Source organism: Ranitomeya variabilis, chromosome 6 (genome assembly GCF_051348905.1).
Source record: "Ranitomeya variabilis isolate aRanVar5 chromosome 6, aRanVar5.hap1, whole genome shotgun sequence".
NCBI lineage: Eukaryota > Metazoa > Chordata > Amphibia > Anura > Dendrobatidae > Ranitomeya > Ranitomeya variabilis.
In genome coordinates, this window is record NC_135237.1 from 292,353,483 (window position 1) to 292,367,513 (window position 14,031).

Below are 14,031 nucleotides of genomic sequence, written 5' to 3' on the forward strand. Positions count from 1 at the left end.
AGCTGTGGATTTCCCCACACTGTTGTAGGCATACAACTGTTTAAAATGCACAACTCCAAATATTACAATAGTCATTAAAGATGAGTGGCTCTTTTGAAATTCAAATTTGCCAACATGACAAATTTTCCCAAAACTCTGATTCACAAAGAATGCATTTGCTTGAATCTTAATACTGGAAAGATTACTATTTCCTCGAAAAACATATATACTTGAAATAATGTGTTGGGCAAGGAGAGAGAGAGAGAGAACCCTGTTGACCTTAATATCTTACATCCCATAAAAGAGAGAAATAGAGGACCTTGCTGACCATAGGAGCTTACATGCTACTCTACAGAAGAGTGAGAAGAGAATGGACATGCTGATCGCAGGAGCTTATAATCTACAGGAAAGAGATAGCAAGATAACTTTGTTGACCATAAGAGTTTACACTCTACATTCAAGAGAGAGAGTGACAGAGAGAGATGGCGAGGACCCTGCTGACCATAAGAGCTTATGCTCTACAGAAGACAATGACTAGCTCAGTGACACAGGAGATTGAAAACGACATTGTCATACAAATTGTATGACTCCATTGGGAACTGTGTCACATTTCAAGTCATGGAACAGTTTGGTTGAACCATAGAACTACTTATATTTGTCTACTGATATTTTATACAGTTGTGGCCAAACGTATTGACACCCCTGCTATTCTGTCAGATAATACTCAGTTTCTTCCTGAAAATGATTGCAATCACAAATTCTTTGGTATTATTATCTTCATTTATTTTGTCTTAAATGAAAAAACACAAAAGAGAATGAACCAAAAAGCAAAACATTGATCATTTCACACAAAACTCCAAAAATGGGCCAGACAAAAGTATTGGCACCCTCAGCCTAATACTTGGTTGCACAACCTTTAGCCAAAATAACTGCGACCAACCGCTTCCGGTAACCATCAATGAGTTTCTTACAATGCTCTGCTGGAATTTTAGACCACTCTTCTCTGGCAAACTGCTCCAGGTCCCTGATATTTGAAGGGTGCCTTCTCCAAACTGCCATTTTTAGATCTCTCCACAGGTGTTCTATGGGATTCAGGTCTGGACTCATTGCTGGCCACCTTAGAAGTCTCCAGTGCTTTCTCTCAAACCATTTTCTAGTGCTTTTTGAACTGTGTTTTGGGTCATTGTCTTGCTGGAAGACCCATGACCTCTGAGGGAGACCCAGCTTTCTCACACTGGGCCCTACATTATGCTGCAAAATTTGTTGGTAGTCTTCAGACTTCATAATGCCATGCACATGGTCAAGCAGTCCTGTGCCAGAGGCAGCAAAGCAACCCCAAAACATCAGGGAACCTCCGCAACGTTTGACTGTAGGGACCATGTTCTTTTGTTTGAATGCCTCTTTTTTTCTCCTGTAAACTATATGTTGATGCCTTTGCCCAAAAAGCTCTACTTTTGTCTCATCTGACCAGAGAAGATTCTTCCAAAACGTTTTAGGCTTTTTCAGCTAAGTTTTGGCAAACTCCAGCCTGGATTTTTTATGTCTCGGGGTAAGAAGTGGGGTCTTCCTGGGTCTCCTACCATACAGTCCTTTTTCATTCTGATGCCGACGGATAGTACGGGTTGACACTTTTGTACCCTCAGACTGCAGGGCAGCTTGAACTTGTTTGGATGTTAGTCGAGGTTCTTTATCAAACATCTGCACAATCTGTGTTGAAATCTCTTGCCAATTTTTCTTTTCCATCCACATCTAGTGAGGTTAGCCACAGTGCCATGGGTTTTAAACTTCTTGATGACACTGCGCACAGTAGACACAGGAACATTCAGGTCTTTGGAGATGGACTTGTTGCCTTGAGATTGGTCATGAAGTTCTTTGGTCTTCTTTCTTTTCTCCATGCTCAATGTAGTACACCCAAGGACACAGGACAGAGGTTGAGTCAACTTTAGTCCATGTCAACTGGCTGCAAGTGTGATTTAGTTATTGCCAACACCTGTTAGGTGCCACAGGTAAGTTACAGGTGCTGTTAATTACACAAATTAGAAAAGCATCACATGATTTTTCAAACAGTGCCAATACTTTTGTCCACCCCTTTTTATGTTTGGTGTAGAATTATATCTAATTTGGCTTTAGGACAATTCTTTTTGTGTTTTTTTCATTTAAGACAAATTAAATGAAGATAATATTACCAAAGAATTTGTATTTGCAATCATTTTCAGGAAGAAACTGTGTATTATCTGACAGAATTGCAGGGGTGTCAATACTTTTGGCCACAACTGTAGCTATGTGCAATTGTTTTTAATTAGTGTGGCTGATACATCAATGTAATAACTAAGAGGAGTGCCTTTATACTTTTGTACTGTAGCGTACCTCTAAAATATTTACATTTTTATTTTGTAAATTAAACAGTAGATATATCGACATATATGAAGAATGATGAAAAATTCAATGTATTACTAATTAGCGTATAAGTAAAGGATAGTGGATGATGCAAAACTGTAACTATACATGTGGCTAAGATATTTGAATAATCCACAGACAGTAGGTCAGAAAAAACAGGTTTTGAAAGTAAAAAAATATTAAATTCAATCACAATTAAAAAAAATAAACTTTTGTAATTCTAATTTGCTGCCTTCACAAAACTTCCCCCCAAACATCAATTTACTTCTAATAGCTTTGCGTAAATCATATGAATACAAAGCCTCTAATTGCCTGGAAAATATGTGATATGTACACACAAAGTGAGTTCTCCTTTGAGTCTTTGAACATCTTTTGGGATCTGCAATGTAAATTCAGGCTGTTTAATGTCCAAATGACTTCCACATATCTGGCTAGGAAAAACGGATGGTAACAAGAGGTAACCACAAACATATTTCAAAACAATTTTTAGGCTACCTAAATTTTATAAATGCTCTAAAAAATATCACTTTTGGGGGGCAGATGCATACATGGCTCTTGTTTATTGACAGGTGATAAAATTGGAATAAGCCATGGCATATTCACATGGTTGAATGCAACAATTATCCATATTTGGGGAGTATCAATAAGTTTGCTATGAGAAGAAGTGATAGCCTGTCTTTAAGCTTTCCAAAAATATCTCTTTAACTGAAAGGCAAAACAGGTATACTACTCTGTTTTCAATATGAAGAAGTAATGGCCTCTCAACCAGTAGTTAAAAAATATCCTTTTTTGTGGTCTTCACCTGGCTTGCTAATCACAAAGTCATTAGACAAATACAAAGGCTTTTTGTCAAGCTGGATACAAAACAGTTGCAGTATTTTCAATGAGAAGAAGTTCTGTCTTGTTGTCATCAAACCTTAGCCCTATTTTTGGAACTATTTTTCTAGGGTACAAAAAACCTGAGAGGAAGTTTACCATCAGCAGTACAATCACACACTATGAAGCACCGTTTGTAGCCAGTAGGTGTATGGCTGTGTAGTTGCTACATTCTGAGCTGATTTGTAGAAAGATGAGATGGGGTAAGAAAGTAATTGATTGGCAGTTTAGAACCAGGAACCATAGCCCCGGCAGCAGGAGTGCAGTCAAGTATTAGGAAATTCAGTGGACAGCCAAGAGATAAAGTACATATCTATGCAGTAGCTGCTGCAAGAGCAGCATGGTAAAGCTTTAAGATGGGACAGGCAAGGACATGCTTGACACTTTAGGGCCAGCAATGGCACTGATCCATTTTTGTGTGACAAATTCATCAGCCGCAATGAATACCCTCTGTGACATGACACTGGAGGCCGGTCATGACAGTATTTCCATAGCAAACTGAGCCAGTTTTTGTCACTGGTCCAATTTGTTGATGTAGAAATCCTTGGGATCAGGGCTCGGGCTAACTGCATTGATCTGGATTTGGATTGTGGCAATATCTCTAAATAATACAATGAGAAAACAATCCAACTATGCCAGAAAAAAGGAAAAGTTCTAATTTCTTTTGGCTTTACCAGAATTCTTTAGTATGCTATGGAATGATGTTTTCATTTCATCCAATGATTGCATCCAGTTTTCAGGCTGTTGTAGACTTACAATTCAATCACAAAGTGTTTTATGCATTAGGCCAAGTTCAGATGGCCTTACTAAAGCATGGGAGAGTAAAAGGGGCTTTTCCCACAAACAAAAGTTAATTTTAATCAATTGATCTTGGAATTATATTACTTACACAATTGATTATGTAATGATCCTGTGCTGAGATAATCTTATAAATGTGCCCATGCTGTGTACTGTGTAATGACTGTGTCTGACCATACAGCAACATGGTCTGATCATACCACAGCTCCTGGGCAGGGGAGAAAGCAAAATAGTATACAGACATTATAGCATGAGATCACAGCTGATTCTTTGAACTAAAACATTGTTTAAAAACAGGCAGGGAAATGTTTTACCTCACAAATAAAATCAGCTGTGATCCCCGTGCTGTAATGTATACTCTCTTTTGCTCCCTCCCCTGCCCAGGAGCTGTGGTACGATCAGACCATGTTCCTATAGGGTCAGACACAGCCATTACACAGTACACACCAAGGACACATTTAAAAGATTATCTCAGCACAGAAACATTTTATTTAACCCTTTAAGCCCCAAGGTTGGTATGCACGTTAATGATTGGGCCAATTTTTACAATTCTGATCACTGTCCCTTTATGAGGTTATAACTCTGGAACGCTTGAATGGATCTGGATTATTCTGACACTGTTTTCTCGTGACATATTATACTTCGTGATAGTGGTAACATTTATTTGATATTACCTGCATTTATTTGTGACAAAAACGGAAATTTGGTGAAAATTTAGAAAATTTTGCAATTTTTCAACTTTGAATTTTTATGCCCTTAAATCACAGAGATATGTCACACAAAATACTTAATAGGTAACATTTCCCACATGTCTACTTTACATCAGCAGAAGTTTTGAACCAAAACTTTTTTGTTAGGGAGTTATAAGGGTTAAAAGTTGACCAGCAATTTCTCATTTTTACAACACCATTTTTTTTAGGGACCACATCATATTTGAAGTCATTTTGAGGGTCTATATGATAGAAAATAACCAAGTGTGACACTGTTCTAAAAACTACACCCCTCAAGGTGCTCACAACTGCATTCAAGAAGTTAATTAACCCTTCAAGTGTTTCACAGAAATTTTTGGAATGTTTTAAAAAAATGAACATTTAATTTTTTTTCACAAAAAATTTTCTTCAGCTCAAATTTGTTTTATTTTACCAAGGGTAACAGGAGAAAATGGACCCCAAAAGTTGTTGCACTATTTGTCCTGAGCACGTCAACACCCCATATGTGGGGGTAAACTACTGTTTGGGCGTATGGCGAATGAAAAGGAGCGCGATTTGACTTTTCAATGCAAAATTTACTGGAATTCAGATGGGACACCATGTTGCGTTTGGAGAGCGACTGATTTGACTAAACATTGAAAACCCCCACAAGTGATACAATTTTGGAAAGTAGACCCCATAAGGAAATTATCTAGATGTGTTGTGAGAGCTTTGAACCCCCAAGTGATTCACTTCAGTTTATAACGCAGAGCTATGAAAATAAAAATTATTTTTTTTCCACAAAAATTATGTTTTAGCCCTCAGATTTGTATTTTTCCAAGGGTAACAGGAAAAATTGGACCCCAAAAGTTGTTGTCCAATTTGTGTTGAGTACGCTGATACCCCATATGTGTGGGGAAACCACTGTTTGGGGTGCATGGCAAAGCTTGGAAAGGAAGGAGCGCCGTTTGGAATGCAGACTTAGATGGAATGGTCTGCAGGCATCACATTGCGTTTGCAGAGCCCCTAATGTACCTAACCAGTAGAAACCCCCCACAAATGACCTCACATTGGAAACTAAACCCCCCAAGGAACTTATCTAGATGTGTTGTGAGAACTTTGAACCCCCAAGTGTTTCACTACAGTTTATAACGCAGAGCTGTGAAAATAATAAAATCATTTTTTTCCCACAAAAATGTTATTTAGTCCCCCAAATTTTTATTTTCCCAAGGGTAACAAGAGAAATTGGACCCCAAAAGTTGTTGTCCAATTTGTCCTGAGTACCCTGATACCCCATATGTTGCAGTAAACCCCTGTTTTGGCACACGGGAGAGCTCGGAAGGGAAGGAGCACTGTTTTACTTTTTCAACGCAGAATTGGCTGGAATTGAGATCATATGCCATGTCGCGTTTGGAGAGCCCCGATGTGCTCAAACAGTGGAAACCCCCAATTCTAACTGAAACTCTATCCCAAACACACCCCTAATCCCAAACACACCCAAAACCCCAACCACACCCCTAACCCCAACCACACCCCTAACCCTAATCCCAACCCTAACCACACCTCTAACTCCAACACACCCCTAACCCTTATCCCAACCATAACCCTAACCACACCCCTAACCCTGACACACCCCTAACCCTAATCCCAACTGTAAATGTAATCCAAAACCTAACTTTAGCCCGAACCCTAACCCTAACTTTAGCCCCAACCCTAACCCTAACTTTGGCACCGACCCTAACCCTAACTTTAGCCCCAACCCTAACTGTAGCCCTAACCCTAACTTCAGCCCCAACCCTAACTTTAGCCCCAGCTCTAACCCTAACTTTAGCCCGAACCCTAACTGTAGCCCTAACCCAAGCCCCAAACCTAACCCTAGCCCTAACCCTAGCCCCAACCCTAACCCTAGTCCTATCCCTAGCCCTAACCCTAGCCCTAACCCTAGCCCTAACCCTAACCCTAGCCCTAACCCTAGCCCTAACCCTAGCCCTAACCCTAGCCCTAGAACTAATCCTAACCCTAGCCCTAACCCTAGCCCTAGCCCTAACCCTAGTCCTATCCCTAGCCCTAGCCCTAACCCTAGCCCTAACCCTAGCCCTAACCCTAACCCTAGCCCTAACCCTAGCCCTAACCCTAGCCCTAACCCTAACCCTAGCCCTAACCCTAGAACTAATCCTAACCCTAGCCCTAACCCTAGCCCTAGCCCTAACCCTAGCCCCAACCCTAACCCTAACTTTGGCACCAACCCTAACCCTAACTTTAGCCCCAACCCTAACTGTAGCCCTAACCCTAACTTCAGCCCCAACCCTAACTTTAGCCCCAGCTCTAACCCTAACTTTAGCCCGAACCCTAACTGTAGCCCTAACCCAAGCCCCAAACCTAAACCTAGCCCTAACCCTAGCCCCAACCCTAACCCTAGCCCTAACCCTAGCCCTAACCCTAGCCCTAGAACTAATCCTAACCCTAGCCCTAGCCCTAACCCTAGTCCTATCACTAGCCCTAGCCCTAACCCTAGCCCTAACCCTAGCCCTAACTCTAAGCCTAGCCCTAACCCTAGCCCTAACCCTAGCCCTAACCCTAACCCTAGCCCTAACCCTAGCCCTAGAACTAATCCTAACTAGTGTTGAGCGATACCATCCGATACTTGAAAGTATCTGTATCGGAAAGTATCGGCCGATACCGGCAAAGTATCGGATCTAATCCGATACCGATACCCGATACCAATACAAGTCAATGGGTCTCAAGTATCGGACGGTATCCCTGATGGTTCCCAGGGTCTGAAGGAGAGGAAACTCTCCTTCAGGCCCTGGGATCCATATTAATGTGTAAAAGAAAGAATTAAAATAAAAAATGTTGCTATACTCACCTCTCCGACGCAGCCTGGACCTCACCGAGGGAACCGGCAGCGTTCTTTGCTTAAAATGCACGCGTTTACTTCCTTCCGTGACGTCACGGCTTGTGATTGGTCGCGTGTCGCCCATGTGGCCGCGACGCGACCAATCACAGCAAGCCGTGACGTAATTTTCAGGTCCTCAATGCCTAATTCTAGGCATTCAAGATTTTAAAATTACGTTCCGGCTTGTGATTGGTCGCGTCACATGGGTGACGCGACCAATCACAAGCCGTGACATCACGGGAGGCAGGAAAGGCGCGCATTTTAAAATTACGTCACGGCTTGTGATTGGTTGCGTGCCGCCCATGTGACCGCGACGCGACCAATCACAGCAAGCCGTGACGTAATTTCAGGTCCTGAATGCAGAATTAGGCATACAGGACCTGAAATTACGTCACGGCTTGCTGTGATTGGTCGCTTCGCGGTCACATGGGCGGCACGCAACCAATCACAAGCCATGACGTAATTGTAAAATGCGTGCGTTTCCTGCCTCCCGTGACGTCACGGCTTGTGATTGGTCACGTCGCCCATGTGACCACGACGCGACCAATCACAAGCCAGAACGTAATTTTAAAATCCTGAATGCCTAGAATTAGGCATTGAAGACCTGAAAATTACATCACGGCTTGCTGTGATTGGTCGCGTCGCGGCCACATGGGCGGCACGCGACCAATCACAAGCCGTGACGTCACGGAAGGAAGTAAACGCGCGCATTTTAAGCAAAGAACGCTGCCGGTTCCCTCGGTGTGGTCCAGGCTGCGTCGGAGAGGTGAGTGTTGTGAAATTGGATTTTGGGCTCCCCCGGTGGCCACTGGTGGAATTGAACTGGTGTGCATCATCCCCTCTGTTCACCTGTTTCCATCAGGATGTGGGAGTCGCTATTTAACCTTGCTCCTCTGTCACTTCCATGCCGGTCAACATTGTAATCAGAAGCCTTTCTGTGCATGTTCCTGCTGCTAGACAACTCCCAGCTAAGTTGGACTTTAGTCCTCGTTTGTTTTTGCATTTTGTTCCAGTTCACAGCTGTAGTTTCGTTTCTGTGTCTGGAAAGCTCTTGTGATCTGAAATTGCCACTCTGATGTTATGAGTTAATACTAGAGTTTTAAAGTAATTTCAGGATGGTATTTTGATAGGGTTTTCAGCTGACCATGAAAGTGCCCTTTCTGTCTTACTGCTATCTAGTAAGCGGACCTCAATTTTGCTAAACCTATTTTCATACTACGTTTGTCATTTCATCTAAAATCACCGCCAATATATGTGGGGGCCTCTGTCTGCCTATCGGGGAAATTTCTCTAGAGGTGAGCCAGGACTATATTTTCCTCTGCCAGGATTAGTTAGTCCTCCGGCCGGCGCTGGGCGTCTAGGGATAAAAAACGTAGGCAACGCTACCCGGCTACTGTTAGTTGTGCGGCAGGTTTAGTTCATGGTCAGTTTAGTTTCCATCCTTCCAAGAGATAGTACTTATGTTTGCTGGGCTATGTTCTCTTGCCATTGAGAACCATAACAGTTTGACCGGCCGAAAAGGGTTAAATTAATTGACAGAGAAAGGAGAGAAAAGAGAAGTCTGCTGAAGATTTTTTTTTTTTTCCCTTCCCTTCAGTTCTGAGTGTGCTTGTAATTGAATTTCTTGCAAGTCTGCCTATATTGCAGCCTTTCTCTCTCTCTCTCTCCTTCTAATCCTGGAATGGCTCTGTGTTCACCTGTTTAAAATGGATATTCAGAGTTTAGCTGCAGGTTTGAATAATCTCACCACGAAAGTTCAAAATTTACAAGATTTTGTTGTTCATGTTCCTATATCTGAACCTAGAATTCCTTTGCCTGAATTTTTCTCGGGGAATAGATCTTGCTTTCAAAATTTCAAAAATAATTGCAAGTTGTTTTTGTCCCTGAAATCTCGCTCTGCTGGAGATCCTGCTCAGCAGGTCAGGATTGTGATTTCCTTGCTCCGGGGCGACCCTCAGGATTGGGCTTTTGCATTGGCTCCAGGGGATCCTGCGTTGCTCAATGTGGATGCGTTTTTTCTGGCCTTGGGGTTGCTTTATGAGGAACCTCAGTTAGAGCTTCAGGCGGAAAAGGCCTTGATGTCCCTATCTCAGGGGCAAGACGAAGCTGAAATATACTGCCAGAAATTCCGTAAATGGGCTGTGCTTACTCAGTGGAATGAGTGCGCCCTGGCGGCGAATTTCAGAGAGGGTCTCTCTGATGCTATTAAGGATGTTATGGTGGGGTTCCCTGTGCCTGCGGGTCTGAATGAGTCCATGACAATGGCTATCCAGATCGATAGGCGTCTGCGGGAGCGCAAACCTGTGCACCATTTGGCGGTGTCTACTGAGAAGACGCCAGAGAATATGCAATGTGATAGAATTCTGTCCAGAAGTGAACGGCAGAATTTAAGACGAAAAAATGGGTTGTGCTTCTATTGCGGTGATTCAACTCATGTTATATCAGCATGCTCTAAGCGTACTAAGAAGCTTGATAAGTCTGTTTCAATTGGCACTTTACAGTCTAAGTTTATTCTATCTGTGACCCTGATTTATTCTTTATCATCTATTACCGCGGATGCCTATGTCGACTCTGGCGCCGCTTTGAGTCTTATGGATTGGTCCTTTGCCAAACGCTGTGGGTATGATTTGGAGCCTCTTGAAACTCCTATACCCCTGAAGGGGATTGATTCCACCCCATTGGCTAGTAATAAACCACAATACTGGACACAAGTAACTATGCGGATTAATCCGGATCATCAGGAGATTATTCGCTTTCTTGTGCTGTATAACCTACATGATGTGTTGGTGCTTGGATTGCCATGGCTGCAATCTCATAACCCAGTCCTTGACTGGAAAGCTATGTCTGTGTTAAGCTGGGGATGTAAGGGGACGCATGGGGACGTACCTGTGGTTTCCATTTCATCATCTATTCCCTCTGAGATTCCTGAATTCTTGACTGAATATCGTGACGTTTTTGAAGAACCTAAGCTTGGTTCATTACCTCCGCACCGGGAGTGCGATTGTGCCATAGATTTGATTCCGGGTAGTAAATACCCTAAGGGTCGTTTATTTAATCTGTCTGTGCCTGAACATGCTGCTATGCGAGAATATATAAAGGAGTCCTTGGAAAAGGGACATATTCGTCCTTCGTCATCTCCCTTAGGAGCCGGTTTTTTCTTTGTGGCTAAGAAAGATGGCTCTTTGAGACCGTGTATTGATTATCGGCTTTTGAATAAAATCACGGTTAAATATCAATATCCGTTGCCACTGCTGACTGATTTGTTTGCTCGCATAAAGGGGGCCAAGTGGTTCTCTAAGATAGATCTCCGTGGGGCGTATAATTTGGTGCGAATTAAGCAGGGGGATGAGTGGAAGACCGCATTTAATACGCCCGAGGGCCACTTTGAGTATTTGGTGATGCCTTTTGGTCTTTCAAATGCCCCTTCAGTCTTTCAGTCCTTTATGCATGACATTTTCCGTGATTATTTGGATAAATTTATGATTGTGTATCTGGATGATATTTTGATTTTTTCGGATGACTGGGACTCTCATGTCCAGCAGGTCAGGAGGGTTTTTCAGGTTTTGCGGTCTAATTCCTTGTGTGTGAAGGGTTCTAAGTGCGTTTTTGGGGTTCAAAAGATTTCCTTTTTGGGATATATTTTTTCCCCCTCTTCCATCGAGATGGATCCTGTCAAGGTTCAGGCTATTTGTGATTGGACGCAACCCTCTTCTCTTAAGAGTCTTCAGAAATTTTTGGGCTTTGCTAACTTTTATCGTCGATTTATTGCTGGTTTTTCTGATGTTGTTAAACCATTGACTGATTTGACTAAGAAGGGTGCTGATGTTGCTGATTGGTCCCCTGCTGCTGTGGAGGCCTTTCGGGAGCTTAAGCGCCGCTTTTCTTCCGCCCCTGTGTTGCGTCAGCCTGATGTTGCTCTTCCTTTTCGGGTTGGGGTCGACGCTTCTGAGATCGGAGCTGGGGCAGTTTTGTCGCAGAGAAGTTCCGATTGTTCCGTGATGAGACCTTGTGCCTTTTTCTCGAGTAAATTTTCGCCCGCCGAGCGGAATTATGATGTTGGGAATCGGGAGCTTTTGGCCATGAAGTGGGCTTTTGAGGAGTGGCGTCATTGGCTTGAGGGGGCTAGACATCAGGTGGTGGTATTGACTGACCACAAAAATCTAATTTATCTTGAGTCCGCCAGACGCCTGAATCCTAGACAGGCGCGCTGGTCGTTGTTTTTCTCTCGGTTTAATTTTGTGGTGTCCTACCTGCCGGGTTCTAAGAATGTTAAGGCGGATGCCCTTTCTAGGAGTTTTGAGCCTGACTCCCCTGGTAACTCTGAACCTACAGGTATCCTTAAGGATGGAGTGATATTGTCTGCCGTTTCTCCAGACCTGCGGCGGGCCTTGCAGGAGTTTCAGGCGGATAGACCTGATCGTTGCCCACCTGGTAGACTGTTTGTTCCTGATGATTGGACCAGTGGAGTCATTTCTGAGGTTCATTCTTCTGCGTTGACAGGTCATCCTGGAATCTTTGGTACCAGGGATTTGGTGGCAAGGTCCTTCTGATGGCCTTCCCTGTCTCGAGATGTGCGAGGCTTTGTGCAGTCTTGTGACGTTTGTGCTCGGGCCAAGCCTTGTTGTTCTCGGGCTAGTGGATTGTTGTTGCCCTTGCCTATCCCGAAGAGGCCCTGGACGCACATCTCGATGGATTTTATTTCGGATCTTCCTGTTTCTCAGAAGATGTCTGTCATCTGGGTGGTGTGTGACCGTTTCTCTAAGATGGTCCATTTGGTTCCCCTGCCTAAGTTGCCTTCTTCTTCCGAGTTGGTTCCTCTGTTTTTTCAAAATGTGGTCCGTTTGCATGGTATTACGGAGAATATCGTTTCTGACAGAGGAACCCAATTCGTGTCTAGATTTTGGCGAGCATTCTGTGCTAGGATGGGCATAGATTTGTCTTTCTCGTCTGCTTTCCATCCTCAGACTAATGGCCAGACCGAGCAGACGAATCGGACCTTGGAGACATATTTGAGGTGTTTTGTGTCTGCGGATCAGGATGATTGGGTTGCTTTTTTGCCTTTAGCGGAGTTTGCCCTCAATAATCGGGCCAGCTCTGCCACCTTGGTGTCTCCTTTTTTCTGTAATTCGGGGTTTCATCCTCGATTTTCTTCTGGTCAGGTGGAATCTTCGGATTGTCCTGGAGTGGATGCTGTGGTGGAGAGGTTGCATCAGATTTGGGGGCAGGTAGTGGACAATTTGAAGTTGTCCCAGGAGAAGACTCAGCTTTTTGCCAACCGCCGGCGTCGGGTTGGTCCTCGGCTTTGTGTTGGGGACTTGGTGTGGTTGTCTTCTCGTTTTGTCCCTATGAGGGTTTCTTCTCCTAAGTTTAAGCCTCGGTTCATCGGCCCATACAGGATATTGGAGATTCTTAACCCTGTGTCCTTCCGTTTGGACCTCCCTGCATCTTTTTCTATTCATAATGTTTTTCATCGGTCATTGTTGCGCAGGTATGAGGTACCGGTTGTGCCTTCCGTTGAGCCTCCTGCTCCGGTGTTGGTTGAGGGCGAGTTGGAGTACGTTGTGGAAAAAATCTTGGACTCCCGTGTTTCCAGACGGAAACTCCAGTATCTGGTCAAATGGAAGGGATACGGTCAGGAGGATAATTCTTGGGTGACTGCCTCTGATGTTCATGCCTCCGATCTGGTCCGTGCCTTTCATAGGGCTCGTCCTGGTCGCCCTGGTGGTTCTGGTGAGGGTTCGGTGCCCCCTCCTTGAGGGGGGGGTACTGTTGTGAAATTGGATTTTGGGCTCCCCCGGTGGCCACTGGTGGAATTGAACTGGTGTGCATCATCCCCTCTGTTCACCTGTTTCCATCAGGATGTGGGAGTCGCTATTTAACCTTGCTCCTCTGTCACTTCCATGCCGGTCAACATTGTAATCAGAAGCCTTTCTGTGCATGTTCCTGCTGCTAGACAACTCCCAGCTAAGTTGGACTTTAGTCCTCGTTTGTTTTTGCATTTTGTTCCAGTTCACAGCTGTAGTTTCGTTTCTGTGTCTGGAAAGCTCTTGTGATCTGAAATTGCCACTCTGATGTTATGAGTTAATACTAGAGTTTTAAAGTAATTTCAGGATGGTATTTTGATAGGGTTTTCAGCTGACCATGAAAGTGCCCTTTCTGTCTTCCTGCTATCTAGTAAGCGGACCTCAATTTTGCTAAACATATTTTCATACTACGTTTGTCATTTCATCTAAAATCACCGCCAATATATGTGGGGGCCTCTGTCTGCCTATCGGGGAAATTTCTCTAGAGGTGAGCCAGGACTATATTTTCCTCTGCCAGGATTAGTTAGTCCTCCGGCCGGCGCTGGGCGTCTAGGGATAAAAAACGTAGGCAACGCTACCCGGCTACTGTTAG

General features: G+C 43.8%; 1 protein-coding gene across 1 annotated transcript in view; it reads right to left on the bottom strand.

Moving 5' to 3' along the window:
• CDH18 (cadherin 18) overlaps nucleotides 1-14,031 on the bottom strand; it is a 1,155,399-nt gene that overhangs the window by 18,202 nt on the left and 1,123,166 nt on the right. The window lies entirely within an intron of this gene.